Source organism: Callithrix jacchus, chromosome 1 (assembly GCF_049354715.1).
Source record: "Callithrix jacchus isolate 240 chromosome 1, calJac240_pri, whole genome shotgun sequence".
Lineage (NCBI taxonomy): Eukaryota > Metazoa > Chordata > Mammalia > Primates > Cebidae > Callithrix > Callithrix jacchus.
Window position 1 is genome coordinate 73,473,679 of NC_133502.1, and position 15,110 is coordinate 73,488,788.

The 15,110-nt window shown below is 48.4% G+C and overlaps 1 protein-coding gene across 4 annotated transcripts in view; it reads left to right on the forward strand.

Annotated features, from left to right (window-relative positions):
• Positions 1 to 3,186: 3,186 nt before the first annotated feature.
• Positions 3,187 to 15,110, forward strand: part of LOC128931710 (uncharacterized) — a 29,911-nt gene continuing 17,987 nt past the window's right edge. For all 4 annotated transcript variants that reach the window (XR_013532327.1, XR_013532329.1, XM_078365537.1 and 1 more), the window contains exon 1: positions 3,187 to 10,538. The gene's annotated coding sequence lies outside the window, so the exon portion shown is untranslated. The remainder of the gene's footprint in view (positions 10,539 to 15,110) is intronic.

A 15,110-nucleotide genomic window follows, 5' to 3' on the forward strand; every position in this document is an offset into this window, starting at 1 on the left:
AAATTAAATGCTCTAGTATCCAATCTCTTGACCCTGCTCATCAAGATAAGTAGACATGGCACATATTTCCAAATTTATCTTTTACAACATTTCCAGTAGGAAAAAATGGGTTGAATCATACATAAGTTAAAATGTACCAGCAGCAAAACAAAACAATACATTTTTTGTTTTATGGGGAAAGTTTGCAAAGACAGAGCCTAAAGCTGAGCTCTAATATTAACAATGGGTTTGTAAAGTCAGCCAAGGATTACTTTGATCAAATGCTAGAAAGTGGGAAGACAATGCCCAGGGCGTTCCTGGGTGAACTTGGGAATGATATTCGCAGTAGGTATGAGCAGTGTTCCATAGTGAAAGCAAGGCCATGAAGCCACCTACCAAAATAGCAACACGCTTTCCAGTAACATCTGTTTCTTTAAAAGCCGTGGAATACCTAAATCCCCCAATTATGGTTGAGAAACTCTCCTGCCCCACCTTTTTTCCCATTAAAGCTGTGCCTCTACCGTGTCCATTAGTCACTTGGCATGTTCTGAATAGAACAGAGTGAGTCAATTTAAACAAGCACAAGAGGCAAAGTCTTTCTTTTCCATTGTCAGCTCCGAAGAGAATTTTTTCCTTTGTTACTGTTTGTTGTGGAAAGAAGGTGTGTGGGAAGAGTTGCTGTGGTCAGTTTTTAGATTGTACCTTGTTGAAAACAGATAGAAACTTCTTCAGAAGGCAACCCTGCAAAGGCAACTTTGTGTGGAGGAGCAGGACCAGAGCCACCCAGAGCCCTTTGATGAGCAGGAGGAATGGAGCTGGCCTGGGTTGGCTAGGGAGTGATAGTCCAAATGGCCTCGACCAAGCCAGCTCAGACACAGGAACCCACAGCTTGGGCTGTACCTAGCCATCACGTCTATCTGCCAAGCGCAGGCAGCTTATGCCAGACTGAGAGTGTCTCCAGTTGGCCAGGGGTGCTCAGCATGGCTTTCCCCAGCACCCAGCCCAGGGTGTCACTTCAATAGCAGCCAGCCCAGCAGATCACTTGAAGGTAGAGGGACCTAGTGTTTGTGGGTGGCATCTTTTAAGAAAAACACAATTAGGAAGGTTCTGAGATTTTGGTCAGTGCCGTGCATTTCAGGGTCCAGGCCATGGGTCGAGGCCCCCTGCAGCACCCTCATTCTGCTAAGCCATTAGGGGTACTGACCATATGTGCCCAGAGAAGCTCCAGAAGCCCATCGTGTCTGAGTCGCTAATGTTGGCCAACCATCCTTCACCTTGGGTGGCTCTGTAGACAGCTCCAATTGCCCCACGTATGAACCAGGGCACTCCTCCAACCATGCCAGCTGCCATTCATGTAGAGACGGTAGATGTGCACAGCCAGTGCTTCACACAGATTGCTCTCCCCTTAGCAGCTGCAGAGCTATGTTTGAAATGCACATGGGGGCTTGTGTCTGTAGAGGTGTGTGTCTGGGGGCTGTGTGTCTGTAGAGGTGTGTGTCTGGGCCTGTGTATCTGTAGAGGTGTGTGTCTGCAGAGCTGTGTGTCTGGGCCTGTGTGTCTGAATGGGCTTGCTGGCTCCTGACAGCCTTGTTCCAGACTGCGTCTCTGCAGGGCTCACTTCTGTACGGTGTCCTGGTGATCTAGCACTCCCCGCTCTGCTGAAATGCAGACCCCAGGGGCAGGCTCTTGTTTGTCCGGGAGTCATTCTTGCAGTCTAGGAGTGAGTCTAACCCAAGTCACAGCTATGTGGTCTGGCTCACCTTGCTCCATGTTAAAGGTGGGTAGCCCCAGGCCCTGAGCGCTCACCAACCTGTCTGAGACCACATGGTGGCCCTGGAGGAAGAGGAGCAGGTGGCCTGGGATCTGCCCAGGGACTTTCTAAAGGCTGAGCCCTCCCAGTTATGACCTCCCCCTGCTCCTCTTTGCAGCATCCCTCTTCGATCCTCGTGGGTGAGTGTGGGCTCTGTAGAAAAGCCCAGCAAGTGTGCATGGTGTGGACAGCTCTGACCAGCTACTGCCTCCTAGGGTAGCACGGGCAAGGCACAGGGCAGTCTCCAGCCAGGTCCCTGTCACCAGCTGCCTAGGCTGGGACAAGCTATGTCACTTCTCCCTGCCTCAGTTTCCTCATCTGCACAGCAAGGGTGATAACTGTGTTACCTCTTAGGGTCACCACGTGCTTTAAAGAAGAAAATGTAGAGCCAGTGCTTAGGACAGTGCTGGCCCTGTAGGAAGGACTCACAGTCTTCGTTTCATTGATGAGAGCAAGAACTGCGCTTGTTACATATTCACCCAACAGTGTGGGGTGGAGGAATGACGTACAGATGGGCACACACTTGGAGGACCTGCTAGGGTCTTACTTCCCCTGTACATGGACAGCCACACAGAGGAGGACGTCTCCAGGTAACTTGTTTTTTGTTTCAGTGCATCCCGTGTCATTCAACAGCTCCACACTCAGACTCGCCGAAAGCGTGAGCTTGGTTCCCCTGCAGCAGCATCTTCACTAATGGGCATTTGCAGCTGTGCTGAGGAATCTGGGCCTGCTCCTTCCTCCCTCGCCTTCCTCTATAGCCCATGTGGATTCGCCTGCCTGCTTAGGGACTGGCCCCCACAGTGTGGCTCCTGGGGTCCCAGCTTCACTCCTTCAAGGCTCAGGATGTTGACGAATGGAGAAAGGGACCCATATGCCAGCCAGCCTACCCTGTGTGGCCCAAGGGCCCTTGCCGGTACCAGGTGGGGGGTCAAAGTGCAGGAAAAGAAAGATGTCAATCTCGGAAGAACTGGTCATGGGAATGGCAGGATGGCTCCAGGGTCGGCGTACCCTCCTGCAGCTCCCCTGGGGCCTCACCCCAGCAGCTTTTGGCGGCAGTCACACGGCTCTCACATCCAACCTCAGCCACATGGAAGCAGGCCTCGCTTCTCTCAGCTTTCCTTCTCTGCCATGCAGGACTCCTTTCCTGTCTCAGGGAGCTCTACTTTCCAAGCAGTTCCGTGGCCAACAGCTGGAGTTTTATTTTAGGGACGAGCTGGCAGCCCAGCATTTGTACTGAATGTTCCGAGTTGGCCTGGCCCGCGCCTGATGCACCAGTGGGAACCCCATAAGGCTGGGTGTGGGGGAGTGAATTGCTTCTGAGGTTTGCTGACATTCTATTTGGCTGCCTGAAATGCTTTCTCTTCATTCAAAGAGCGGTTGCTGGTCTCCGCCCCTCCGTCTTTCCTTCCTCCTCCCAGTGGCTTCCCTGTTCTTGTTATCCTGGCTCTCCCGGCTTTTTTGATTCCCATCCCGGCTCTGAGGGAAGAAGGACAGGTCTGGAGCACCTGTGAGGCCCAAGCCTGGGCCCCCCACAACAGATGATGCAGTCCCCCAACCCCAAGAGCCCCAGATCAGAGGCCCTGAGCAGAAGCTGTGGTAGGTGAAGTGAATGCTCAGTCTGGGTGTTATCTGGGGAGGGGCCTGGGTCTCTGGGACACTCTGACGAGATGCGCTCCACTGGAATCTCATCATAACCAAGCACCGATTGGTGGCCTTTTCCTCTGATGGCCCCAGAGCTCCTGCCTTCTGGCTACTGCTGTCTGTTGGGGATGAGGTATGTCAGACTTCCCTTTTTCCAGGTGTTGGCGAGAGTCGGGGCAGTGGGAAAAACACATCTATCAGGCAGTCCCATCCCTGCACGGAGGAGCAGGGATTGTGCCTCAGCCCCAGAGCCCTGCCCAGTGGGGACCACATCATGGACAGACATGTTCCTGGGTGGCTCTGTGCAGTCACTGCCACCACAGGCTCCTGGGAGGCACCTAAGGCCCATCGTGAGCCCCTGAAATGACAGCACCTACCACAGTCAGCTGCCTTCATGGAAGGCACTGAATCTGCTGTCCTGGTGGGATGGAATTCCCCTTCTGTCTTTCCTGTTCATCCTCCCCAGGATCCATGCCCTCTGTGTGAGGCCATGGCAGGATATGTTGTGGGCAGCTGGATTTCCGGCCCTCTCTGGTTGCCTTTGACCAGCAGGAAAGGGATTTGGAGGCAGATGCAGTGGGCCCTTCCCAATTCAGACTGAGGAGGAAGTTTCTGCAGGGCAGGAAGGAGAAGCAATGAATAGCCACTGTCTAGACCCTCCCCCTGACTCCATCATCAAGGTGCTCCAGACAGGCCTGAGATTCCCTTTTTTGGTCCTAGCCACACTACTCCTGGTGTGAGCCAGGCAGGCAGCCCAGCCATCTCCTGGTGGCAGGAGATGTCTTCCTGGCCGTAGCAGGAAGAGTCCCCAGGTTATGGCCCTGTCCCTGTGCCAGGACCTGGGATGGGGGTACACTCTGCTCTGGCCCCCCAGGAAATGAGTTCCAAAGGACTCGGGCCTTTGGAGGAGAACTTGGTGGCTGTGCCTTTCACCTGGCATTGCAGGAACATGAACCCTGGTTCAACTTGTGCAAAAAAGCCAGACCCACTGTCCCCACCTCTCAGGCTGCACCACATGCTCTGGTGGTGAGGGCCTGTTTCATAGCCCTGCATAACAGGAGGCTGCTCAGAGCAGAGCTGCAGAAATACTATGCGTCCCTTTGGAGTGGAAGGACCTGCGGCCAGGCCAGTGAGGAGCACAGAACAGGGGCATGAGGCTGGGCTGAAGAGGAGCTGTTTGTCCCGCCTCCCTGGCTGGAGGAGGGCACAGTCCACAGGCTATTTTTGGGAGCAAGTACTGGCTGGCCAGAATATGTCTGCACCTTCCCCCAGGATAGCAGCACCAACAGAGGGGACCATCTTAGTCCTGGGGAGTCATGTGGAATTGCATCTACAATAGACTGTGAACAGGGGCACCTGTCAATTTACATTTGTTGGACCTGGTTCTTTTCCCTCCCGGGCTTGCCCTGCAAATCTTGTTATGGGATGGGGATCAGAGAGTAGAGGGCTTATCTTGATTTTCATGAGCTTAGTGTTAATAGTAGTCACCCAGGTTGGAGGTTTTTATCCCTTTCCATGGCCCTATACCCAATGGCCCCACCCATGATATTTTTCAAAGTCCAGTGAAGCAGTGGAGGGAGGAGTGAGGGGGAGGCGAAGAGAAAGACAGGACTCTGTTGGCAGAAGCCCTGCTGTCTTCCAAGACCCTGTGCAAGCTTCTGTGGAGTTCTTGTTGCTGAGAGCTGAGTCCTCTGCCTGGGGCAGGGGTGGGCGGGTTCTTGGCCATCACGCTTCTGGAATCCTGAATCTTACTGTTCCACAGTCGCAGACCAGCCAGGCCCAGGACCTCAGAGCTGCTTGTGGGACCATGGAGAGTCATGCTTGCTTCCAGTCGTCACTGAGCCTGCTCTCATTTTGCAGCTTCTGCTGTGCAAATTTTTAAGTCTCTCAAACTCTCATGGTGAATTTTTTCTCTTCCTTTAGTGGCACCCAGAAGGGCACCCAGCAATATACCTCTGGCATTTGAACCGGCTGGATGTGGGATGGAGGGTGTTTAGTGGGTCCTGGAGGGAGCTCAGGCCAGGCCAGGCCAGGGTTTATCACTGTTATTGATGACACAGATAACAGCCTTGCCCTGAAAGCTTTCACAGAGTTTATCTCCTTTCTTGTTACTCTGATAGGGCCGGGATTGTCCACCCCCTGCTCAGTGAGCGCTAACATTGAGAATCCAACAAGAGTGCTGTATTAAATCATATCTCAGCCAGGCACTATCGCTCACGCTTGTAATTCCAGCATTTTGGGAAGCCGAGGCGGGAGGCTCATGTGAGCTCAGTTGAAGATCCACCTGGACAGCACAGTGGGACCTTGTCTCTACAAACAAAACACAAAAACAAACAAACAAGCAAACAAAAAATTAGCCAGGCATGGTGATGCATGCCTGTAGTTCCACCTACTCAGGAGGCTGAGGTGGGAGACTCGTTTGAGCCCAGGAAGTCAAGACTGTAGTGAGCCATGATTGATTGTGCTACCACACTCCAGCCTAGACGATAGAGTAAGACTCTGTCTCCAAGCAAAAAACGAAAGAAAACAAAAATCTCTCCCCTGTTGGAGACCTCTCAGAGTGCTGGGGAAGGGGGTCCGGAGTCCATAGCCTCGGTTCTCCTCTCCCTTCCCTTGCTTCCTGGCTGTGTGAGGTTAGCTGGATTAAATTATCTCAGGCTTAGTTTTAAAAGCCAAGAGTTGCATGCTAGGCCCTGAAAAGGGTCAATTACTAAATGATTAGGTCCACTAGAGTAAAAAAAAAATTATTCCCTGCTGAAAAAGTATTTTATATTTCTACTTTACACTTTGCTCTGTTTTGGTTAAATGTGTTAGAAAGGAACATTTGTCCTTGTTAAAGAAAATTGTCAGAAGAAAACAAAGTGGTTGAAATGGAAGGATGTCCTTGGATTTGGAGTTCCAATGAACGAACATAAGCTCTGGATGCACACTTCTAGTTGCGAGCACAGCTCTGGTGTTAAGTACAGGTGGAGAAAGGACTTCTATTTCCTCACTGGAGTGACTGGACTATTGTCTAGTCAACACTCTCTTCCTCATGGCACCATGTTTCCAGCCTCTGCTGCAGGCCACTGTGGCCCTGGGATGGAGTTCTCCATGGGGGATGTGGGCGGAGGTGGCTGCTTTTAAAATTAGCTGTGTCTTTCTTCACGTTCTCTCCTCTCATTTGCTGGATAGACAAAGAGGGCCTGGGGACCTCCGAGGCGTTCAGGGTGACAGGGCCACTAAGGAGGGAAAGCCTGAGTCCCTGAAGGTTTGTGTGGAGCGCTCTTTCCCCCAACCTATGGTAGACTAGGACAAAGGAATAAACAAACTTATAGCTTATTAGGTCACTGAACGCTAAGAGTTGTTTTCATAGATGTTAACTCATCTTGGCCAATATTCCTAAAAACACATTGAGGACAGGGACACTTATTAGTGTTCCTTGTTTGCAGAGTCTAGCTGGTAACGGCACAAGGATGTTTACAGAATGAATGAGTGAGGGACACATGTGTCTTTACTTGGGGCAGCATGGTTCTCTGCTTTTCTTTCCTTTTGTTTTCACAAGATGATGGAAGAAGATAGTGCTGAGATCAGACAGTGCTACGGTCTGATGGTGTCCCCCCAAAATTCATATGGTGAAATTCTAACCCCCAAAGTGATGGTGTTAGGAGGTAGTGCATTTCGGAGGTGATGAAGTCATGAGGGTGAAGCCCTCATGCATGGGATTAGTTCCCTTGTGAAAGAGGCCCTAGAGCTGCCTTACCCCCTCTATCATGTGAAGACACAGTGAGAAGTCATGGTCGATGAGGAAGGGGCCCTCACCAGTCACCCTTGCTGTGGGACTTTCTAGGCTCCAGAACTGAGAGAAATAAATTTCTGTCATTTATGAACCACCTGTCTATGGTATTTTGTAATAGCCGCTGAAATGGACTAATGCAACATTTTACGTAGAAAAATGGGGACTTCCTAGTTCTTAGCATCTTCTTACTCCTTTACAGGAGAATAAAATCATTAAGAGTTATTGATGCCAGCACTGCCCTGGAGGGACCAAGGGAAAGGGACTTGTTTTCCTTGTATTTACCTTTCTTTAAACCTGTCCTGTAGCTGCATCAGATGGTCAAAGTGGCATCACCTTAACAGTTATGCTTAATTGTTTTAATAAATAATCATATTTAATAGGAAAAGAATAAGGGAGTCAAAGAGTTTTCTATAATGATGTCCTTTACTTGACTGTGTTCTTGGAATCTCTGATTGCTCAGAACTACAGACAAAGATCACACCAGGAAAGAGCCTAGGTTAAAATGAAATTCCACATTAGTGTTAAATTTGCAAACTTGAAGTGAACACAAGCATCGTGTATTTTTAGTCTGTTCTCATGCTGCTGATAAAGACATGCCCAAGACTAGGTAATTTATAAAGGAAAGTGGTTTAATTGACTCAGAGTTCCACATGGCTGGGGAAGCCTCACAATTATGGTGGAAGGTGAAGGAGGAGCAAAGTTACGTCTTGTATGGCAGCAGGCAAGATAGCATGTGCAGGGGAACTCCCCTTAATAAAACCATCAGATCTCGTGAGGCTTAGTCACCATCACAGGAATAGCATGGGAAAGACCCGCCTCCATGATTCGATGTCCCTCTCATGACATTTGGGAATCATGAGAGTTACAATTCAAGACGAGATTTGTGGGGGGTCATAGTGAAACCATATCACATGTCATTGAATATTTTGTGTATTTCCAAAAGGGTTCTAAATTGTCTCTCCACCATGCATAAAAATGTAACTCCAGGTATGTTCACCTCTGGGCTGCATGAACCTGCTCAGAATCAGACAGCCCATGAACATCCTCCATGTTCAACTCCACAGATGTCACAGTTGACTTTCATTGACAGCCGACAACCACTATGCTTTATTGAAAAAATGTAGGAGGAGAAACGTGCAGAATGCCATATGGTACACAAGGACTGGAATATGATTTTAGAGGCTGAGGTGTTTGATATTGGAACATGCCAAGTAGATTGTGGACTCCTTAAATGACTTTATTATGGATCTTCATGTCAAAGGGGGAGTTTTAAATGGAGATGTCGATAGGCTCAATTATTTCCATGTGTTATTACATTTTCCTTTGTTGTAGACCTGGCTATGTGCTGTGGTTGGCATATTTGTACCTACCTAATCTTAAATGGATTTTACTAGATTTAGTGGCTACAAACACCCAATTTTCATGAGTAGATTAGGGGGCTCTTTGAAAAATGGGGCTAAAATCCTCTAAAGATGGAATCCAGACGAATGCGTGTGTATTTATTTTGAGCTACCAGAACAATCTTGGGCGTGTCTTTCTATCTGTTCTGTGTACAGGCTTCGACTTAAAGTTTTTATTGCACAGACACCATGCCATGGATGTTGAGTCTGCAAGGACACAGCGGGAGCCCAGCGGTAGCAAGCTGCATTTTCATTCTGAATGTCTAGGAGATTAGAATTTAATGTAGCTCACAAGAGTTAAGGTTTTCTTCCAAATCCTTTGACATGTTGTGGATAGTGGATTCCAAGTTTATGATCACGTTTATTAGCGCCTTCTGCTGATTTTCCTGTGGGAGAATGCTTTGCCCTTTCTGGTGGATAGACTTGTTTTTCTGAAGCTTTGGGAGGCAGGGGTAGCGATGATGATGTTGGAGAGGTTGCCTCGCCCCAACATTTCCTCCTCCCTGTCTCCTCCCAAGATGTGGGAGTCATAAAACCCGAGTTAAACTGAGCAAAAATGCAAGATGCCTCAGAGCAGAGGCCCTGAGACGTCATCGGGGTGGGCACCCACATGGACTGATTTCAGGGGTGAGTGTGGTGGGTCGTGGCTTTAAAACGTAGCCTGAATTCTGTGATTCTCCTCCAGTTGAGAGATGGGGTCCCCTCCTCCAAACCCTTCACAGTTGGTAACTCCCTGACTCCACAGCAGCCGGGCACAGGGAGGGTGGGCTGAGGCCCAGCTTGGTGGCTCTGATCTGGGATCCTCTCTTTGGTTAAAGCCCCATGCTGCTGGGAGGTCCAGGCTTCTCTCTGTCATTAAGGGTATAAAGGTCAGGTGGGAAGTTCTCAGATAAGAGAATGAAGAAACAGAGGAAGTCAGGTAGGCCTCCTTCTGCCTGTGCTTGGGGACAACACAGCCAGGCAGAGCCACATGCGCCACAGCATTTTCTGTTCCTGAGTGGCTCAGCTTCGGGAAGCCTCTTGTGTAAGGAGGGTGGTCTGCCAAATATCTTTTTCTTGGGAATGTGTGACTCTGCATTTGTGATGCCAGCCTGGGGCCACTGCTGCTGTTGCAGGCTGTGAAACTCAGGAGTGGCTGCAGGGGCGGGGCTTTGGAGTTTCCTCTAAGAAAGAGGAAGGCGCCAAGTTCAGGGCTCTGGGTGGTCTCCAGCTCAGTGTCTGCTTCATGGGCTATGGTAAGACGGAGAGCATGGCTGTCTGTTTGGAAGAAGGGAGCAAACTGTCCCCACATGTGAGAGATACCAGGAGGCTCAATTCCAGTCACAGGGAAGTGACCTGTCATATCTCTGAGTCTGAGAAGATGTCCAGCTGGGGACACACCAAGGCAGAGCTTGGGTGTGAGGTCAGAGCAGGATGGACCGTGCTGTGTGAATACAGGGAACGGAACTCTCGCTGGGTGAGGCTTCCTAATAGAAGCACCGGGAGCACCCACTTTCTGTCGCTGGACCTTCCTTGTGTCTGTGCTGTGGATTGTGGATTCTGAGTTTATGGGTCCCTCACACTGCATCTTTGTGAGTGCAGTCGATAGTGTGAAACTCTGTCTAGGTGGAGGAGTGGGGCTGGGGAGAGCTGGAGGGTCGGTTTTGGTAGAGTCAGCACTGGGGACTACCTTCTTTGCTGTGTGGGACCCTGTGCCCAGAGCATCTCCTTGGAGCAATCTTTTAACAAAGTTCTTTGTATGGTGAGCTAGTCACTCCTTCCAAAATGAGTCTGGCTGGACTTTTCCCTTCTCTGTCTAGGAACAGAGCACATGTTCCTGCTGCGCTACCCACATGTTACCAAAAAAATCAAAGAAAGGTGGAGCTGAGTTAATGACACTGACACCCATGTGCTTGGGACAAAGGCACGGATGGCTGTCCCTGTCTTTGAGGTAGGTACAAAGCACTATGGACGGATGAGTGGCTGGACAGATTTGAGAGAAAGCAGGTATGGCAAAATGTTCATGGTGCATGCAGGCCATGGGGCTCAGGATGCAATTCTTTCCACTTTTCTAGATGTTAGAAATATTCACCGGCCAGGTGCGGTGGCTCACGCCTGTAATCCCAGCACTTTGGGAGGCCGAGGTGGGTGGATCACGAGGTCAAGAGATCGAGACCATCCTGGTCAACAGGCTGAAACCCCGTCTCTACTAAAAATACAAAAAACTTAGCTGGGCACCGTGGTGTGTGCCTGTAATCCCAGCTACTCAGGAGGCTGAGGCAGGAGAATTGCCTGAACCCAGGAGGCGGAGGTTGCGGTGAGCCAAGATCACGCCATTGCACTCCAGCCTGGGTAACAAGAGCGAAACTCCATCTCAAAAAAAAAAAAAGAAAAGAAAAAGAAATATTCACAGTGAAACACTGGGTGATCTCAGAGCTGTGAGGCCCCTTAGGGTCACCCACTCATGTCTCCATCTGCATTGACCGCACTGTCAGAGCACGGCACTGGGGGATGGGACCCCTGACCTTCGGATGGTGCATGGTGCATATTCATGGGAAGGATACTCTGTGGTGGAGGATGGGCCACCTCCTGCAGGGTAGCCAGCAGCCCCCAGGCACTGTCTCCCGGGAGCAGCCCTTAGTCACAGAGACAGGGCCAGGTAGGGCAGGTGAGGTGGTTCCACCCCAAGTCAACAAGAGCTAGTCTAGGCCTGGAAGGCCCAGAGAGGGCAGCCTGCCCCAGGGAGGGTATACAGCATGAGAGTGGCCTCAGCAACCTAGAGCCTGGCTGGGCTTTTTGTTCAGTCTTTTGCTTTTTATAAAACCAAATGGTGCTCGAGCCAGTCATTTAGGGATTTGTAGCAATTCTCTGCTCTGGGTACCACTGAGTGTATTGAAAATCACCATGGTTGTGCTTTCTCTCTTCGAGTTCATGGAACTATGGGGGAGGCGGGTTGGCGTGTGTTTGGAGTTGTTTTTCAGGAGTTGTGACAGCTCTTGCTGACTCACACACAACAGAGCAGTATCTGATAGGGCTGCCAGGTTTATGGATGCAGCTGTGACCTTGGAATGATGTTTTAAGTGTAAAGTTACTGAGCTAAGTAGTATGAAACCCCAGACTCTACCTGTTCCCAGCTGGAACTCACAATTAAAGTCAGCCGACCAGAGTTACCATTGGTGGTTAAGTCACTGTCAGTGCCACACACAGTCACTCAGTCGGGGAGTGGAGGGTCACACTGTGACTGCTCCATTGACTGAGGGGACCTGAACTCCCTGTTTCCAATGTCAGGCCTCTGTCTCTGTGGGGCCGCAGCCACTCCTCCCCGACAGAAAGACCCAGCCCCAACTCACGGTATATTCAGCTACTTTCCACTCACTGAGAGATATTTTTTCTTTAGGGAGCTTTCTTGCCTCATTTTGGATCAAGCTTTTATTTTAAATTAGTGGTGAGCTCTATGCACCGTGGAGATCAATGCGGGAAGCTTCCCCCTTTCTTCTTGATATTTTACATGTACACAAAGCAATGAAAAGTGACTGGCTCAGAATGACTCTACAGATGTGGCAGTGATTTTGCTGTGGCTGAGGACGACCCTGGGCACACCTGTTTCCCAAGTTACTGCCTCAGTTTACCTGAAGGGATTTCAATTTGGCTCTGGGTTTACTCATTTAGAAGCACTAAGGAAAGGTTTGCTGCAGTTTCTAGTTAAAATGGGCAGATTGATCATGTGTGTTTTTCTGCATTCCCTCTGAATCATCACAAAATTATAGTAAATGAATAGGAAAAGATAGAAATCCAAAGGGATATGGTTACCAGCAGATTAGACATGTCAACACAATTTTGAAAAATGGAAAGTACATGGATTAGCTTAGTTAATACCTGTGTGTTTTGTTAATACATAGGTATTAACTAAAACCTATGTACCAGCAAGTGTGTATGTGGGTGGGGGGGGAGTAATGGCATAACAAAGAAGAACATTTATGATTGTTTCAGTTACTGTTGGTGCACAAGAAACTAACCCAAACCAGAGTACGTAAAGATAATTTTATCACAGATTCGGTGGGTCAGAAATTCAGTCATGGCAAAGCAGGGAGACGTTATGTCTGATCCACTGTATCAGAAGCCCCCACTGGGAAGACTCGAAGGCTAGACTCAGCTATCAACAGAGCACCTCTATGTAGCCTCTTCATGTGATGGGGGCTTCCTCACAGCATGGTGGTTGAGTGCACAGAGGGAACATTCCAAGTCTCTAGGTGACAGCTACTGTAGATGTCACATTGACCTTCTTTTAACCATAATCTGTTATTTGAAGCCATCATAAGCCTGCCAGATCGAAGGGTTCGTACATCTCTACCTTTCAACAGGAAAGCATCAGAGAACTGTGAAACCACATTTTACAACTGCAGCAATGGTCACACAGAGCCCTAGGAGACTTGCAATCAGAAGCACCAAAGGCCAGGGTGTGGCACAGCTGCCCTGCAGAAGGCAGGAGAGCTCTGAACTTGGAGATTCCAGTCACAGTTGAAGACACAGAACCCAGATGGAGAGTAGGTGAATTTAGTGAAAACTTGGTTTCTGAATAGTCAGACCCCTTCACTCAGCCCTCTTTCTCCACTCAGTTTTGGGAATGTTGCCACCAGGATTATGCCCATTGGCTAGAATGTCAATTCTTCTTGGTGAAACTGAGAAACCAAAGAAAAGAGACCTATTAATTGACATAAGACCACCAGGTTCCCACCTGATAAACCTTCAGTAAGGTGACCCTATGACAACCTCCATTCATCCACATTGAGCTTCCAGTTAGCCAAATGGGGCCTCTAGTGAAAGAGAAGGCCCTAGACACCTGAGCAACTGGGGAAAGCCTCTGTTGGGAAGACATAAACACACAAATGAAACAGCAACAAACAGAAAAAAGGAACTCAGAGAAAGAAGTGCAATGCATCAGAAAACAAAGACAAGGCAAAGAAAATGCAAAAAACAAAGAAACAGCCAATAGTGAGACATTAAAAAGAGAACTTTTAGGGTATGTAAAAGAACTCTTAGAAAGGAAAAGTATGTGGCAGAAGTAAAAAAACTCAATAGGAGTTTGGGAAATGGTGTTAAGGAAATCTTTCAGAAAATAGAACAGAAAAACAAAGAGATATACAAGAAGAAAAGTCAAGATTAATCAAGAAGATACATCTGACAAAATAAGAGTCCCAGAAATAGAAAATAGAGACAGAGGAAATTATCACAGACATTTACCAAAATGGAAGGAGGGGAGTTTTTATGCTGGAAGAACCATCAAGTGCTTAGCACACTGGTGGACAAAAAAAACAAACCCACATCGATGCATATCATCATGAAACTCAGGATACCAGGGATAAAGAGAAGATACCAAAGGCATGTTGAGGGGGCTGGAAGAGGCAGGGAGGGAGTGGGGTGGGGGGGGGAGAGAGAGAGAGAGAGAGAGAGAGAGAGAGAGAGAGAGAGAGAATAGGTCCTATGCAAAGGATTTAAGATGAACTTGACCTCGACTCCTGCACAGCAGCCATGGGAAGCACCAGTGGAAGGATACCTTCTATACCTTGAAGGAAAATGATTTCTATCCTAGAATTTCACACTCAGCCAAACTTTTAGTAAGATGCAAAGCTCAGTGGGTAAATTTGCTGCTGGAAAGCTTGATTGATTGCCTATGAAAGTGTCCATATTTTCCTTGGTTTAGATTAATACAGAATCTTTCAGAAGATTCTGAAAGATCTGCAGTGTCATCTGGTGCAGTGTTTCTCCCAAGTTTACAGGGATGTTCCTGACATACTTTGCCCTTCAAGTGGCTTCCATGTGTGTTTTCCTTATCGTCAAACTTCTTGAAAACATAGTATGTATCGGTGCTTCTAACTTTTCTTTGACCTATGGATCACTCTTAAGAATTGATAAAAAGTAGGCTGGGCGTGGTGACTCACGCTTGTAATCCAAGCACTTTGGAGGCCAAGGCGGGTGGGTCACCCGAGGTCGGGAGTTTAAGACCAGCCTGACCAACATGGTGAAACCCCGTCTTAAAAAAAAAAAAGAATTGATAAAAGTGACAAAACATTGTCTAGAAAAGAAAAATGCATGTATGCATACATACAGGGAGATTTTGGAGTTAACCTTGAAGGTCCACAGGTACCTGAGGCTACTTGCTATTTCTCTTCTCACACCCATTTTTTACATGCACTGTCTTATTCCATTTTATCAACTACCTTCTTATTTTGTATCACAAAAGTAATATGTTGCAGGAAAATATAATCAAAGAGAAAGTCCCAATTTATACCTATCTTACTAGATCATTCTCTCTCAGGTGTTCTAATTTATCCTCCAAGGTATTTTTAAATTGTGTGTGTGTATCTGTGTGTGTGTGTGTGTGTGTGTGTGTGGGTGGGTGGGGGGGGGTTCATGTAAACATACAAAATAACTGCATATAAACAATCTTATAGTCATATTGTGTGTTTTAAATAAAACTCATATTTTAGGCTGGGCACAGTGGCTCATGCCTTTAACCCCAACA